At 39.3% G+C, this 17,930-nt stretch overlaps 1 pseudogene; it reads right to left on the bottom strand.

The window, feature by feature from the left end:
• Positions 1–6,803: 6,803 nt before the first annotated feature.
• On the bottom strand, positions 6,804–6,936 carry LOC142836673 (U4 spliceosomal RNA; annotated as a pseudogene).
• Between the last annotated feature and the right edge of the window lie 10,994 nt (positions 6,937–17,930).

Here is a 17,930-nt window from a genome sequence, read left to right as displayed (position 1 = left end):
CCATACACACAAAAGAAAAAAAATACAAGAAAAAATTGAAAAGGAGTAATGTGAGAAAGAGCCATTAAGAGAGAGGAGTATGTATTGTGAAGGCCTTTGGGAATCTTTTCTGAAGTAAAGGTCCAAGTCAAAGCCTATCCTGATCTCGTGTCTGACCTATGAGAACAGATTAATATGTGGTTAGCATAAAAAAGGGCTTGGAAGAAGTGGCCTGGGAATGCCATATTCATAGCAGATCGTGATGTGGGAGTGGAAGGAGATACACAGACAAAGGAGGGGGGCTAAATTAAGGGATGTGACACTGTGTATGGACTAGAGATCTGTATGGTGCAAGGACCCAGAAGCAATGCAGCGATGTTAGCAGTGAATGAGCACAACATCTCATTCTAATGCCTAAGAGTAACCTGGACTTGCCCCTCTCTGTTCCGGAATTCATGAAAATTGTTACCACCTTAGAGCATTGGCACACGGAAAACCAAAGCCTGTGAAACTGAAAGCCAGAAGATTGAGATCTCAAAGCCAGCCTCAGATACAAAGTGAGTTTGAGACCATCTCCAGCTACATTTGACCCTTTATCAAAAAAAAAAGGAAATAAATAAAATATCGTGCAATATAGTGTTCATATTTTTAGTTGCTCTGCTTTGTGTTTCCCACATTGCAATTTTTACTTTCAAACACAATTTGAATGCTACAAGAAAGGAAACGTTAGGATGTGAATTTTTCATTTCAAAACCTAATTTAGCTGAAAGCATTTCAACATGTGTAGTATATATCTGAGCGGCATGACCATGAGGGCAAGTGAGTTGACACGGATGAGGGCAACACTATCATTAGAGCACCGTGCCTTAGCTCTCCTTTCCCCCACAGCCTCTCCAGAAATTGAGGAAGCCTAGCTTTCACAGTGCTCAACCTATGGCCGGCGGGGCTTTATAAGGAATTGCAGCCCCCTCTCCTCTAAGAATTGTGTTTGTGTAGGTCCTTTTTCTAGATAGTGTATTAGGCTCACAGTCGTTGGGGAAAACCATTTTCCTGAAAAAGAGGATGCTATGGTGGGAGAAAAGTAAATGCAGAAGATGTCCATGGTCCAGACCACACTAGAATGCTGGATGAAGGACCATGTCCATGATCCAGACCAGACTAGAATTCTGGGTGAAGGAAGATGTCTGTGGTCGAGACCAGACTAGAATGTTGGAGGAAGGAAGATTTCCGTGGTCCAGACCAGACTAGAATGCTGGATGAAGGGAGATGTCCGTGGTCCAGACCAGACTAGAATGCTGGATGAAGGGAGATGTCCGTGGTCCAGACCAGACTAGAATTCTGGGTGAAGAAAGCTGCATCACTATATGCAATCTTCCATTTAACAGAGAAAAGAATCCTCAAAAACATATGCCACATGAAGAAAGCTACAAGAAAAATCAGCTTATATTTAACATGAGTTATTTTGCCTTCCTCATTCAGTCATTGAAACCAATCTTCTATTCCATCAGTCATCTTTTCTTAATCATTAGTCAATCATTTTATTTCTGTGCCAATGCAGCTTCTAAATCACATTGTGAAATGCTTTGCTATGGCAAAATAGCTGTAGCTATTAGAAACAAATGTTACCAGGAAAAGCCCCCATGGACACTGATACTAAACCATCCATCCAACAAATAGAGCTTGGGCTGCACATAACATTTAATACTCTTTTTCCTGAGACACTTGGTATATTGAAAAATAGGTAAAGAAAAAACCTTTCCATCTTATATATAGCCCTGTATGAATCATTTTTTTGTGAAATGTGTGTCTTCAGAAACCTATCATATTATAAAAGTTTTGTGGTATCAAGATGAAAAAGAATATTGGAAATCTTACATTAGCCCTGTTAGTAAATAAGTCATTTAGTAACAAAAAGATGATGTACTGTACATGACAGGAGAGACAGATGATGGCAAAGAAGACCTTAATTTTAATTTTCCAAGTAATTCAGCTTTATTTTTCTTATATAATTTTCCAATTAAAAGCAATTTAACTGTGATATTTGAAGGTTTAAAAATCACTGGTATGACTAATAAAAATTTTAAAGTTGCCTTTTTTACATCAAATATGAGGAAGTCATTTCTGGGTATATACAAAAAAATCAATTGGCCTAGTATGGACTTATATGTGTTTGATAATATTATATGTAGAATGGTAATTTTTATATAGCAACTTTTTCCCCCAAGCAGAGTCTCATAAAGCCCAGCATGGTTTTGAACTTGCTAAGAAGTCAAAGATGACCTTGAATTTCTGATCCTGTAATATTGGAATAACACATGTATATCACTATACCTAGTTACTTTGTGTTAAGGATAGGGCACTATTCATGCCAGGCTAATAGAGCTATGACTCCAGACACATAATAGTTACTTTTAAGCTTAATTCTATCATGGGCCATGACAATTCTTAAATTTAATGATGAAGCAAAATTTCCTACTAAAAGTAGTTCTAAAAAAACCCAAAATTCCAACAGTTTACAGAAATTAGCATATGTTTCACTCACGAATGCCAAACCAGTCATTCTACATTCAGAGGTTTGCCTCATATATTCCTGTATGGAGAAACGAGGATGCTTGACGCCATCCTTTCTTCCAGGAAGCTGATGCCTGGCTTCAGGAATACATATTTATTCTAGACAGAGATTTGCTCACAGTGTTTTCTCTGCTCAGCTTTCATGGTCTTATAGAGCCCTAGGCCTCTTTATTTGAAGTCCCACTCAGCATTGTGTAATAGGAAACTGTTGTGAGAAAAAGGCGTTTACTCATCTTTCCACGTGTCTTTGATTGTGGGATTCTGCAATTAGCAAATGTTTATCTTTCAGAGCCAGAAACCATGTTTCAGAGAACCGAGAGGCAGATGTGTAATGTGTCTCTCTCTACTAGCGCACTTCCTTTTCTGTTTAAAAGTCTTGCTTCCGTCTCTATCTCCATCCATCACCAGATGAAGGTTCTATGATGATATGCAAGATATTTGTCAGTATTGCTCTAGGATAGGGTCATTTCAGGTTCCCTATCCTCAGCTGCCCAAGGAACTAACTGGGGACCTCAGCTTGGGCACCTGGGAGCCCCTCTAGGGTCAAGTCTCTTGCCCACCCTAAAGTGGCTCCCTTAACTAAGAATTGTGGTTCCGAGCTCCCCTATCCAACCTTCCTTTATCCCGATCCTCCTGTTTCCCCAAGTCCCCCCCTCCTTCCCTTCTACCTTTTCTCTGCCCATCTCCCCTTCCCCCATCCCACCCCACCCCCAAGATCCCAATTTTCTCCCCGGCAATTTTGTCTACTTCCCTTAGCCAAGAGGATAACTATATGTTTTTCCTTGGGTTCACCTTCTTACTTAGCTTCTTTAGGATCACCTATAAGACAGAGACCCACACTGGAGCAATGGACTGAGCTCCCAAGGTCCCAATGAGGAGCAGAAGGAGAGAGAACATGAGCAAAGAAGTCGGGACCACGAGGGGTACACCCACCCACTGAGACAGTGGAGCTGATCTACTGGGAGCTCACCAAAGCCAGCTGGACTGTTACCGAAATAGCATGGGATAAAACTGGACTCTCTGAACATGGCGAACAATGAGGGCTGATGAGACGCCAAGGACAATGGCACGGGGTTTTGATCCTACTTAATGTGCTGGCTTGGTGGGAGCCTAGCCAGTTTGGATGTTCACCTTCCTTGATATGGACGGAGGGGGGAGGACCTAGGACTTACCACTGGGCAGGGAACCCTGACTGCTCTTTGGACTGGAGAGGGAGGGGGAGAGGAGTGGGGGGAGGGGGAGAAGGGTGGGAGGAGGGGGAGAAGAGTGGGAGGAGGGGGAGGGAAATGGGAGGCTCGGAGGAGGTGGAAATTTTTTTTTTATTCTACTTTTATCAATAACAAAAAAAAAAAGTCTTGCTTCCCATGGTTGTAGCTTTGACTTCACCTTTAGTCACCTCATTTCCAAAGAACTAAAAGGAATGTTCCAACTAAGGCCAACATTTTTTAACCAAAAAAGTAAGTGCTTGATATTTGACCATTACCTCTGACACAAATCCAACCTTCCAAAATAAATTTTGTTATTCAAAACATTCCAAGTTGGATATCCAGATACAGTATAGGTGTGTATTTCTGAAATACCTTCCAATCTTTTCTACAGTATCACTTTAGAAGACAGGTTTATGGACATTGTGAGCTATTCATCATTTTTTCATTATATAACTATTACAGAAAACAGTGATATTTTGATTAGAAATTCATCTTGACCATCTACCTGGAGAAACCAGGAAGCTGCTACATAGTGAGCACAGAGAGGAGTCTCTGAATTACCCTATAGCACGCACAAAACGAATGAATCCTTGATTTCCTAGAGTAAATGTATGAGACTACCAAGTTGGTTAAGTGTGACACTGGCTGAGTTCAAAGGAAAATCAATGAATAATAAGACACATTGTAAATAGTTTTATTTGAGTACCTTCAGAAATAATGAATCGAGAAAACCTTGCACACATTGGTTTCCACATTATAGCTCTATTATTTTAAACAAGGGTTGGTGATGGCAGCTAGGGGATTTTACACCATTATTCTGCCATAGATAAGTTCAGCTGTAGCTGAGCAAATAGAAACCGAACCTAACCAGAAGATTACAAGTTACGCTGATGCTCCTATGTTTTCTTTGCTTGTGTGAGGAGTGTGTGAATATATCTCTATTTCAGAAAGTACTGGTATGAGATGGTCACTCTATTTCCTAGCCATAAAAAGGAATGTGCACAGATCCTGTAATCACAAAGGTAAGTGCTTGATATTTGACCATTAACTCTGACACAAATCCAACTTTCCAAAATAATTTTGTTATGCATAACGTCCCAAGTTGGACATACAGCTACAGTGTAGGTGTGTATTTCGGAGATGCCTTCCAATACTTGCTAACAGAATCACTTTAGAAGGCAGAACTGAGAAAGGACTCTTGCAATTTCTCAGCAGGATTTAAATAGCAATGATAAGATATTGACTGGTTTTCATTTCCTAGCTCTCAAAACTAACTTCTTTGCTCCTTCAGGGGTATGAGTTGCAGCCAACTCCTCCCAGCAGGGGGACCATATCCCTATCTGCATTCTTTTCTTATAGTTCCTGAGTTACATACAGACACCCTATGATGGACAGTTTGCCTACATTTATTGATATTTGATTTCTTATAACCCCTACTGCTGTGATTCTTCATAGAACTAGAAAAAAAAACATCCTGAATGAGGTAATCCAGACTCAGAAAGACAAACATGGTTTGTCCTGACTAATAAGTGGACATTAAGAGTAAAGAACAATCACTCTAATTCCACAGTCTCAGAGATGCTAAGTAACAAGGAGGGCTTTAAGAGGACACATAAATCTCTCTGGGAAGGGAGAATAGAAACAATTTTGCAACTAGACTGAAGGTAGATGGGGATGGAAATGAGAGGGATCAGATATGGGAGGTGTAGAGAGAGACACTTTGGGGAGAGACTGGAATTGGGGACATTGGGAGGGTGATGTCAGTGGAAACTCTCTAGAATCTACCATGGTGACCCTTGGGAGGACTGTGAGTAATAGAAGATATAGACGCTAAATCAGCCATCTTCTGTAACCAGGCAAGTCTTTCAATGATGGGACTGGAACACCAACCCAGCCACAAAATTGTTGTCGGGGCTTGATCAGTTTAGCCAATGACATTTGGGAGCTATTAGTGTGGTGTTCTCTGGAGGCATGACCAGATAAGATGGAGGAGAAAGGTTGCAATACTATCTTGGGTGTCAGAGCCGAGGCAAGCCTTGTGGCTGGTCCCGATAAGCGTTGGAAAAGCGAAGATTCAGCAGCAGTTGTATCAGCATCTGCCTTGTTTGATATTTGTGAGTTTGATTTTCATTGCACCTCTTAATAAATTGTTAAATAGACTTTTATTATGGGTTCTCATTTTACAAAAACCTTTGACCCATGTCTACCTTGGCTTCAAAAAAATTGCTGGAGAAATGATAGCGAAGAGTCTGTGGGTTTGGCCATCCAATGTCTGGTCCAATGTGAGGCCCATGCCATGAGAGGAAGCCCATGCCTGACACTGCCTATATGGCCAGGAACTGGAGTCTGGATAGCCCAGAGACATAGGGGTAAAACCAAACATGACTGACAAATGAAAAACAAACAACAAAACATGAAGTGATTCTTTATGATATTCTGCTATACTCATAGATTGGTGGCTAGCCCAATTGTCATCAGAGAGGCTTCCTTCAGCAGCTTATGGGAACAGATGCAGAGACACACACCCAAACATTCAAAAATTAAGTGGAGCTCAGGGAACCCCTTGGAAGAGGGGGAGAAGGATTGTAGGAGACAGAGGGATCCAGAACATAGCCCATAGAGTCAGCTAAGCAGGTCTCATAGGATATTGGAGAGACTGAAGCAAGAACCGTGTTACCTGCAAGAGTCTGCATATATGTTATGGTTGTGGACTCCAAACAGGGGGAGTGGTGTTGTCTCTGACTCTTTGCCTGATCGTGGGACCGTTTTCCTTCTACTGGGCTTCATTTCCCAGCCTTGATACGAGGTATGAACCTAATCTTATTATAACTTGTTGTACCATTTTTGTTTGATATCTCTGGTAAGCCTGCTCTTTTCTGAAGGGACATGAAGGAACAGTTGATCTGGGAAGGTAGGGGAGGTGGGAGGAAAGTACTGGGAGAGTGGATGGAGGAGAAATTTGATAGGGATATACTGTATGAAAGAATTTTTTAAAAGAAAGAAAAAAGAAGAAAGCTCTTATATGGATACCAGTATATCCACATAAGACTTGGATATCAGTGGAAAATACACATCTTGTAAACAGGCATTCAGCAAAAAAAAGGAAGTATTTTTCAGTTAGCAATAATCGCGCCTCGGATAAACCTCATTGGCTACGATACTGCCACTGCGCAAAGCTAAAAGGGAGTATTTTTAATTCTGCTTCTTACTCTTATTAAAGTCCTAAAGTCAGATGAACCTGCCTATGTCTGCTCTGTCTAGAAGTCCCTGTGTGAATAGAATGTGTATTTAATTTAATTTCTACTGGTATGTGGATGGTTATAAGTTTCTTCATCCTGCCTATAATTCGGGGGAAGTTTATTCCACGTCTTTGAGTGGCCAGTCATAACATCTCACATAGCTGATTAATGAAGTCTCACAAGGCTATTGTTTGGCTTTCTATATTTGAGCCCGCTACTTCTTCTTTTCAGATTTTCTAGTACATGTGCTATTAATACTGCAAAATGAATTACCTAAAACTCAGAGCATTAAAACTAATATTTATTATTTCATTTTGTGATGGTCAAAAATGTGGTCACCAATTATCTGGTGCTTTTCGCTCAAAGTTTCCAAGGGTGCATTCAAACTGTTGGCAGGAATTCTGTATCATCCGAGGGATTGAATGGAGAAGTTAGCTTCCAAGCTTTTTTAATGGTTCTTAGCAGACTTTCATCCCAGATACAGAAATGTTCCTTCCACCACAATGACTTATGACACATTAATTGGTCTTTCCCAGAGTGATTAAGGCAAAAGAGAATGAAAAAGAGCCTGCGAGATAGATGGCATTATTTATTTTTTTTCTGCTCAGTATTGAAGCTGACATCTCAATATGTCATACTGGTTGCATATATTCGAAGTGTCATTGAGTTCAGCCAATACTCCACAGGAGAGTATTTCACAGAATGTGAATATCAGGAGGTAAGGAGTCATGGGGGCAGGCTAATAGACTTTCTTCTATACCCAGCTATGGGGATAGTTGTAAGTTTCTTCAAGTTAGTAAAATAATCCTCAGTTTCATATAATAAACATCTATATATTCACCAATCTGATATTCAAATTCCTGCCTATAAATAATAATTAGCATCTTTTTTTTCATCTTGATCATGAAAGACAGATAGAAATGGTACCTAAATTCTACTTCTAGGATTTTTCCAAACATTAAACTATAAATAAAGAGATGACTACAATTATTTTTCCACATGTCCTCAGTCAGAACATAGTTGCAGAACTGAGGTAACTGGAGAGGAGGTGGAGGAATTACATAAAACACCCACACACTAGCAAATCTTACAACTTCTAAAACGTGGTTTCACTTTCAATAAGTCATAAAACACGTTCTCAGCACCTCATGGAAACCACTGTATTAGCTAAATTACTTCTTTACCCAAAGCATTTTCTGCAAAAGCCCCAAATTCTCTGACACCACTGAGATTCTAATCTATGTTTATTCTATCCATTGGATCCATAGGGGAACCCAAAACTGTGAGACTATTCCACCTTTTCTGAAGGTCCGACAGTCTGAGATTATCTTTGCTCTTTCAAAGTTGTTAACAACAGGTTCAGCTACAAAACAAGCTATCCTGACCTAGGGTGTGGTAACTTGGTGTTTTGGACATTAAGATGGCCCATAGAGGTAGATCTCCATCACCCTGACCCAAGGTCAGAGAATTCAATCATAGTTCTGCCCTTTCTTTTGAAATTGGAGGTTTGACTTAGGGAGTGACTGCCTTCAAGTATTGGAGCAAGTAACTGTTATGGTTGTCTTTTGTATCATGTTAAAGAAGTCTTTTGCCTTCTTCCCCCTCTTCTGTATTAGGATATAAAAGTGTATGGAATAATAAACACAGGTGAACTCAGTTTGCAGGAGGCACTAAATTGCCCTCCTGTGATACGATTCTTTGTCTCTATATTTCTTTCTTATCTCTGGTCTGGTCTCCTACCTAACATTTCTAACACGCTCCTACCCTGAAACATACGGACCTGCATGGCAAAAGTCACCACCAATAAAAATGTTACAAGTTTAGCATGTTAAACATAATTTCTACTGCAGGTACAAAAAAAAATCCTATAAAATCTACATAAAAGGAAATGGAAAATAATTTAGCTATTTCACTATAAACAACCAGCCAAGCACAAAAGAAGATAATTATCGTAGCACATGAAAATCAAAACAAAACAAAACAAAAATGTGTAGCTCATTTAGAAACGAAATAGCAAATGTCTTTGTTATTATTAATAACAAATGGGTTAAACTCCATGTGCAAAGGTATATGTTTGCAAGATGGGGTTGCAAAGATAGCTTAGCAACCCTAGGTTCTGTGATTCAAACTCTACCCTCTTAGCAAGCAATGCTCTGAGCTGTTCTAGTTTCACAGGTCTGAACCCATGCACGTAGTACAGACACACAGGTAGGCAAAATATCTAATCTGTAATATAAGAAAATAAGTAGAATAGTTTTAAAAAGACATAGATTAGAATTGTTAAAATTAAATCACAGATTTTCTTTAAATACCCACTTCAGTTCCAAAGATACATTTGTAATGACAGTTTGTGAAATTACCTATATCATGTACAACAGTGCTTGAAATTACTGGGAGTGAGTGAAAACAGATCACGAAACAGATAACGAAACCCACACTAGGAGTTTATTAAGAAAAAGACAAGTGCACAGGCCTGAGGAAGTTGGTTCAGGGAGAGAGCTTCGAGAGGGCATGTCTGGCTTTTAAAGGCTGCCTGCACATAGCTGTGTCATCTGTAGGTGGCATGATCATGCTGTGTGTAGGTCATGTGGGGCTTGAGGACCCTGGGTGGCCATGTAATTTGCCTGCATGCTTGTTGGCACATGTGTGGCTCTGGCCCTGGAACCCAGAAGTGTCAGGTACAGTGCTGGGTGATGGAAACCAAAATAGTATTCTCCTAGGTTTACATCACCAAATGATGTCCTAGCCAATTTCTGTTTATATAAATCAACCATTGATATTTACCCTTTATAGAAACTGTAATGTTTCTTTAAAATAAATATTTACATAAAATCATGAAACCACACATTTTTCAAAATGTATTTCTACCATTCTGTGAATCTTTGCTTATTGAAGATAAAAGGTTAGAAAAATAGTCTATAAAAACTGAAAGAAAGGATGGGTGATTATAATGCCATACAAACAGACTTTAGATAAAATACACTGAAATAAAAATTGCAGTACATATTTGCATCTAACATTAAAAATACAAGATAGAACAATTACAATCACTTCCATACCTAAGTACAACAAGAAACACGTAGAGAAAAAACAATGACAAAGTCAATGGGATAAGAAGACAGAACTAAAAACCAGAAGTCTCAGTATTAAGATCATAGTATAAAGTAAATTTCTTGAGAGCAATAGATTAACAAAAGAAATTTAGAATGAATCCATCAAGTCTAGTACAGTATATCAGTTATCCCCTACATACAACTAACCATAATATCCAAACACTTAGAAAAACCACAAATAACTGGAATTAGCAAACTTTTCTCAATAATAACCTCTCTCAGTAATGAAGTGTCATTGTTCTTAACTCATCAATAAAAAGCTGCAGACTAGAAAGCTAGGTAAGAAAAGATCCAATTTTCTGTTATGTCCTAGAAACATATCTCTCTAGCAAAGTCCCACAGATTGAAATTTAAAAGAATGAAAATTAGCTTATCAAGTAAATAGAAAGCCCAAACAATGATACATTGCTTTCATGTTTGATGAAGTAGATTTAAAACAGTAAGAAGCATGAAAAAGACAAGTATATACTGATAAAGAGAAAAATTCATCAAGAATTAACAATGCTAAGTATATTTGCACCAAAATCTGGACCTCACAATTTGATAAACACGAGTGAGCATAGAGGGTGACAGAAGTCTCAGACAATGAAAGTCGATGACTTTAAACTCAGCAGATAGTGACAGAATATGCATCTAAGAAGGAAAAAATACATATTAAAGTCATTTTATTAGTATGAGTGTTGTATGCAAGTTTCTGTACCATGTGTGCACCTGGTGCCCATGGAAGTCAGAAGAAGGCATCAGGTCCTCCAAAACTGAATTTACAAACTGCCATATGGATGCTGGAAATTGAACCCAGGACCTATGAAAGAACAGCTAATGCTCTTAGTCACTGAATCATTTCTCCAATGGCAGAGAATCTATTATTCTTGGCTGCCTATGGGACCTTCTCTAAAAGAGATCATATTCCATGTTACAACACAAATATTAACAAACACAAGATAATGAAAATAATTGCTTGTATCTCATCAGAACATCATGGATTAATACTAGAAATCAATACAAAGAGAAACCACAGAAGCTTTAGAAATAATTTTAAAAAATTCTTGAATGACCCATAAATCAATGAGTGATTCAGATAAGAAATTTAAAAATTGCAGAATCCAGATAAACATAAAACTACAAGTGTGGTAGTCTAAATTATAAATTCTCCTGTAGCACCATAACTGAACCCTTGGTCTGCAGCTCATGGCACTGTTTGAGGTTGCTTATGGAGGTGGAGCTTTGAGGAAGGAAGTGGGTCACTCAGGGATGGCTTTGAGGGTCTAGAGGCCCTTCCCACGTCCACCTCACTGTCTCTGCCTCCTGTGTCTGGATGATAGCCTGATCAGCGAGCTTTTTTTGATGGCCACCTTCAGCTATTCCTCTATTTCCATTATGAACCCTCTGTCTGGAACTATAAGGCTAAATAATCTCTTCAATCTATCAGTTGCAATTGTTCAGGGTATTTTATCACAGCAGAAGAAAAATAAATACAACAACTTACCAGAAATTATGAATAATATTTGTGTCCATTATTAATACATAAAATATATAATAGATAAATAAGATAATGTTAAAACTCAAGATTGTAGCAACAACCAAAAATAATAAGCCAAACACAAAACAGTAGATAATGAAAAATAATATAGATGCTAAAAATAAATGGAGACTAAAATACCACTAAATATCCAAATAAAGAATTGATCTTTTGAAAAACATGACATAGAGAAACCCATAGACAATCCAACTAAATGGGAATACTTAAATTCTAAAATTATTAAGGTAAAAATGAACATAATCGCAGATTCTTATTAAAACCAGTGGATCATTAGGGATACTTTGAAAATCTGTATTTTAAAATCTGGAAAATCTAGTTGGGCAAATTTCTGGGCAAACACTATCTACCGACATTTAAGAGGGCGGAAAAATACAAGCAGGTCCATAACAGCAAAGAGACGGAAGCACAGATGAAGAGGTCCTGACAGACACAAGCTTGGGATAGACTTGCTGCTCTCTACTAGACCTTTAAAATTTGCCAACCCAGTACTGATCAAAGACTTTTGTAAAATTGAAGGAAAACAACAAAATAATTCTACAAAGTCACTATCACCCAGATCACATCAGATAAGAACATAACATAAAAGTACACAGTGAATTATTTAATGAATACCAACACAAAAACTCTCAATAAATTTTCTACAAACTGAATTCAAGGATAAGTACTCTGTTTTCAAGATAAAACACCATGAAAAAATTGCTTTTATTCCAAAGATATAAAGATGATTCATCATGTATGAACAAATAACTGTTATATAGTTCATCAATAAGCTTAAGACAAAAGTACTCCTGATAGATGTAGAAGATGCTTTTCATAAAGCTCAGCATCCCTTTGAAATGAAAGTTTCAAAGAAACGAAGAATAAAATCAATTTACCTCAGTGTAATGTGGGTCTAGAAAGCAAAACTCAAGCCACCACGACATTATTGTTAAATGAGGAAAAAATAAAAACATTTCCTCAAATATCAGTAACTGACAAATCACTCCCAATATTTGGTCTTATTCAATGTAATCCTAAAAGTTTAAACTAGAGTAATATGACCAGTGAAAGACAAAAGGGATATAAATAGGAAAGAAAAATGATAGTGAATGCACTTGTGATTCTACACTACATCACACTAATACCACCAGAAAACACTCATAAACATAGCACTGTAACAGGACACAAAATCTACATGTAAAAATAAGCAACATCTTTAAATACCAATAGTGAACAACTAACAACAAAATTAGAAAATAAAAGTTTCCATTTTCAAAAAAAAATGAAAAAAGAAAAAGAAAAGAAAAAAAGTAGGAATAAACCTAAGAAAGGAAGCTAAGGGGAAAGGGGATGAAGAAAATTAAAAACATTTAAAAAAAGACACAAGAGGATGCCTATATGTTTTTCTTTGGGTTCTCCTTATTTAGCTTCTCTAGGATCACTAATTATAGGCTCAATGTCCTTTATTTATGGCTAGAAACCAAATATGAGTGAATATATCCCATGTTCCTCTTTTTGGGTCTGGCTTACCTCATTCAGGATAGTGTTTTCTATTTCCATCCATTTGCATGCAAAATTCAAGAAGTCCTTGTTTTTTACTGCTGAGTAGAACTCTAATATATATATATATATATATATATATATATATATATATATATATATATATATATATATTCCATACTTTCTTCATCCATTCTTCCATTGAAGGGCATCTAGGTTGTTTCCAGGTTCTGGCTATTGCAAACATTGCTGCTATGAACATAGTTGAGCATATACTTTTGTTGTATGATAGGGCATCTCTTGGGCAGCCTCCTGAATATTAACCTTCATCAGGCGATGAAAGGAGACAGAGACAGAGACCCACATTGGAGCACTGGACAGAAATCTCAAGGTCCAAATCAGGAGCAGAAGGAGAGAGAGCACGAGCAAGGAACTCAGGACCGCGAGGGGTGCACCCACACACTGAGACAATGGGGATGTTCTATTGGGAACTCACCAAGGCCAGCTGGCCTGGGTCTGAAAAAGCCTGGGATAAAACTGGACTCACTGAACATAGTGGACAATGAGGACTACTGAGAATTCAAGAACAATGGCAATGGGTTTTTGATCCTACTGCGTGTACTGGCTTTGTGGGAGCCTAGGCAGTTTGGATGCTCACTTTATTAGACCTGGATGGAGGTGGGTGGTCCTTGGACTTCCCACAGGGCAAGGAACCCTGATTGCTCTTTGGGCTGACGAAGGAGGGGGACTTGATTGGGGGAGGGGGAGGGAAATGGGAGGCGTTGGTGGGGAAGAGACAGAAATCTTTAATAAATAAATAAATAAAAATAAAAAAACAGAAAATAAAACAAGACACAAGAAAATGAGCTTGGACATACAGAATTAATATTGTGAAAATGACTTTATTGCTGGGAGGTGTGCACAGAGTGAAACCAAACAATTATAAATCTGCGTGGAAGCACTAGGCTCCTGATTAATCAAATCCATTTTAAGTAAGAAATACAGAATGGAGACATTAGGATACCTGATCTGAAATTATCACTATCTTTAGCCACTAGGAAAATTGTTTTGTGATTCCACATCCACAATCAGTTTGCTATCACAAAGAAGCCAACAAACAGCAAACAACAGTGAGCATGTAGGGAAAGAGGAAATCTTGTTCACTATTGATGGGAAAGTCACTGGTCTACCACCGTGGAAGTCAGCACGGCTGTTCTTAAAATATCTAAAAATAGGCCTTCTGTATGGTGCAGCTACACACTCATGGATTTCACAATTTCAAACTAAGTTTGCAGGACCAGTAGGCTGTCCTAGAAGTTAACTCATTTCTGTAACTCTTTACAGAACTGTCAGGTTGCATGAGTTTGGTGCTCAAGCCTGTGTGATTTCCTCTGGTTTCTAAGGCCATGAGGACCCTTACCACTCGAGTATGGACCAAGGAATCTCACCATACCTTCTTTCATTAGTGCAATTCAGTTTGAAGAATGAATGGCTTGAGGCTCTTCATGAGATGTGTATATACTGATATTCATAAGAGCATCGTGCACAAAAGCTTAAACACACCTGTGTCCATCAAAGGACACATAGATAAGCAAAATGTGATGATGCACCTCCGATAGGAAGTTATTCTGCTTTGAAATGAAGGGAATTCTGACATAGTTATAACACAGAAAAACTCTGAGTCCATTATACTAAGTATGACAAAATAGATAGCAAAAATAACTAATCTGTGAAAAAGCATACATTTTGTAGAAACAGAAGATAGAATGTTGATTATTCCTGGGTCTGGGGAAAGGAAAGAGAATTGTTTAGGAGGTGTCAGCTTTCAGAATTATTTGATGTATGAAGTCGTGGAGATAGAGAAGTCGTGGGGCTGGAGAGAGAGTTCGTTAAGAGCTCTAGCTCTGATTCCAGAGATGCAAGCTCAATTCTCATAGCTCACAGGGCAGTCATACCAGCTCTAGGGGATCTGACGCTGTCTTTTGATCCCCTCAAGCACCATACACACACATAGTACATAGAATTACATACAGGGACAACACCTATATGTAAACAAGAAAAATGACTGCTGTCCCATGCCAGACCAAGAATTTTGGACCACATTTCCATTTAGGTCAACATTTGGGTTGACAACCACATTTGAATGCCCATGCAGGACTGTCTTTCCTGAAATTAGTTTCCAAAGCCTTGCATTTGCTGAGCCTGCTGCACTGTTTTGCTGTTGCTACTGCAGTGATTAAGCAAATGGGAACTTTGTAACAAAATGTTTCACCTACGAAAGGAATCTTCACGGAACTTTCTATTTAGAGAGAAAATTAAGACCTTTGAAGTTTAAAGAACTTTTTCTAGTGTAATCTAGGATGTGATGAAAAGAAGATCTCATCTGCATCACAAGGTTAAATTCAGGTATATAATAAACTTCAGAATCGCATTAACTGTAGTTTGATAGAGACACTCTATCTCTATCAAAGTTGATCACTTCATTTTTCTTGTTTTAACATTGTGTGTGTGTGTGTGGAGAGGGCATGTGTTTAAGCGTGGATGCTCTTTTGAGACAGCATGAGACGATGCCAGAGGAAACCCTAGGTGATGGTCCTTGTCTTCCATATGTTTGAGACAGGGGTTCCTGTCTCCAGCGAAGTTCCCTCTGATCTCTCTTAAATCACAATGGGATTGCTGTTGCATGTTACAATGTCCAATTTGATGTGAATCTGGGCATCCAAACTCCAGTTCTCTCACTTCTGCGGTCCCCACTTTGCCCATTGAAACCTGATACCACTTTACATCTTTAATACTGATTTAAAAGTTGGTTTCAGAGCTATAAAACAAACAAGCAACTATCAGCCAAAATTCTCTTTACAGTAAGCTTATAATATGCTCTCATCCCTATGAATCAAGTTTCAGTACACAGACTCTGGTGTCTAACCAGAAAGTGCCTCAGGAATTCAGGCGTTTAATGAGTATACAAAATGAGATGGTGAATTTTTCTTTGCTTAATAAGAGTGGGAATTTCTTCTCTGACCAAGGTTTTTCAGGCCAGGCAAATTTTCTGATAAAACTTTTTCTCCTTAGCTGTACTTCGTGTTGCTTCTATGCTGAAAGTAAACACAGATACTCAGTATACAGTCAGATTTCCCAGGTTCCTTCAGCTATCTCCTCCATCTGGAAGTGTGAAGAGGTTCCTACTCTTAGCATTTTATCTCCTCGGTTCACAGGAATAAAAGTTTAATAAGTTTGAAGGATTTGAAAAAAAAAAAGGAAAAAGCGTGGGGCTCTTTAAACAGAAATTGCCTCTATGGCTTTGCCCTGCAGGAGACCATGAGAGAGAATCATTTTAGATAGAAGGTCTTTGTCCTTCCTTACACTTCTTTCATGATGAAGGGCTGTTTCCTTCTCCCAGAGAACACTTCTAGTGCTTGCTTCTTCAAATAATTAGGTTGATTTCCACTCTGTCCGATTTCGTTCTGCCACCCAGTCTTATCGTTCTTTGTTTGAAAACAAAGCCTTTTCTGATTTTGCATTTGGCGACTGACTCTCACTCTCATTAAAACTTCAGAAAAATCCTATCGTTCAGGAAGTTCCACCCTGCTTAGAGAGACCCAGTTAAAATTCCTTCCATTCCTTCATATTAATTAAAACCACCTTTCCTCTAACTGCTTCCACTGCAAAAAAGAAAGGTAAAAAGAAAGAAAGAAAAGAAGGAAAGAAAGTAGATAAAACCAAAGGCAGTGAGGAAGAAAGCTGGAGCTGGTTTGTTTGGGAGTCCCCACGGTTCCGCACGGTGGGCGGACAATCTACTACTAAGTAAACTAGCTTAGCTTTGATTTCCACATTCACTTCGTAAATTTGTATGCAGAGTCCTTTCTTCCAAAATTGACAGAAGCACAGAGAGGAACATCAGAGGGCTATTAAAACCAACCAGAAGGCTCCATCTGCCGTGCCTTTCAGGAATCCAGCCCACTAATTTTGCTGTGGTTCATGACTCAACCCCTCATGATGCAGCACAAGGAAGGACAGCCTCATTTTGCAGAATTGCCAGATCTCATTCACTGGAGCAAAGAGTCTTCACATGGGGCTCATTTACAGGCAGTTGTTTATCTGTTTACATATTTAAATAACCTCCCTCAGAGGGCGAAGCTAGTCATGAATTTCTAAATAGCAAGCAAAGACGTCGCTTGGCTGTGTGCACCCTCCCTCCTGTGTTTCTTACAGGCTACTTGTAGTCCTTCCTTTCCTCATTCAGTTCTTCCCTCCCTCCCTCCCTAATTTAAATCAGTTTTTTAAGTGACCAGTGGATGACCTTGAACTTCAGATTCTTTCTGCCTCTACCTCCCCTCCAGTGCATGCCGGCTGTGTGTGTGTGTGTGAGAGGGGCTTCTCGGCTTCAGCCATGCCAGGCTTGAACCCACGCTCCTCCTTGTCTAGGCCATCCTCACACGGTCCAGCCCCGCTTCCTCTACTTAAAGAACACAGCAATATTTGAGAAACCGAGGCACAGATTTGAACCCTCATATCTGGTCTAGAAAACCATGCTCCCTTTAACTATTTGAAGGTTTCCTGGGCCCTAATCAATAATCAGAGGATGAAATCAGGAAAGCGCCTATCTCTGGGCTGGAGGGGAGGGGGGGGCGGTGGCCACGGGGCCAAGTGTCCAGTTCCGCGGCGTCCCTGAAAGCCCTCCTCCCGCGTGGGGGCCGCTCGCCGTCCACCCTCCCGCGGGCCTCGGTCCGCCTTGGCAGCGCGGCTCCCGTGACTCAGCCGCCGGCCCAGCGCTGGCCCCCGCTCCCTGCCGCGCCGAAGG

The sequence above is a fragment of the Microtus pennsylvanicus genome, chromosome 16, assembly GCF_037038515.1.
Source record: "Microtus pennsylvanicus isolate mMicPen1 chromosome 16, mMicPen1.hap1, whole genome shotgun sequence".
Taxonomy (NCBI): Eukaryota; Metazoa; Chordata; class Mammalia; order Rodentia; family Cricetidae; genus Microtus; species Microtus pennsylvanicus.
The sequence above is the reverse complement of the archived record's forward strand: the minus strand, read 5'-3'. Positions and strand labels throughout refer to the sequence as shown.